The sequence below is a fragment of the Callorhinchus milii genome, unplaced genomic scaffold, assembly GCF_018977255.1.
Source record: "Callorhinchus milii isolate IMCB2004 unplaced genomic scaffold, IMCB_Cmil_1.0 Scaffold40, whole genome shotgun sequence".
Classification (NCBI taxonomy): domain Eukaryota; kingdom Metazoa; phylum Chordata; class Chondrichthyes; order Chimaeriformes; family Callorhinchidae; genus Callorhinchus; species Callorhinchus milii.
Window position 1 is genome coordinate 521,848 of NW_024704781.1, and position 390 is coordinate 522,237.

A 390-nucleotide genomic window follows, 5' to 3' on the forward strand; every position below is an offset into this window, starting at 1 on the left:
GAAACGTTTCGATAAAGTGTTGAAGCGAATGCAATGATTACTACTATTATTAAAAAGGACACTGGAGATTCGAAGGGTGTTTACTGTCCAAAGACGTATACAGAAAAATTAGCGCTAAAAGAAATTCAGTGTTTCTGATTAGTCTCTTTTCTTTTGGCATTTGAATGTTTCAGTACTCTTTTGCAGGGCATTTTGTGTGGTTTGTGCTTTATGTGCTGACTCTGCTAAGCTAACACCATAACAATGATTCAGCTACACATCAGCCTCTGCCATTCGACAACATGTTCAAAATTATCCATTTCATGCGGTTTGATTTGAGCTGCACTGGATATTAAAACTTTGAGCAACTCTCTTCTCTTTTCGCGTTGGCTTTGCCGGGAGGTTACGGAG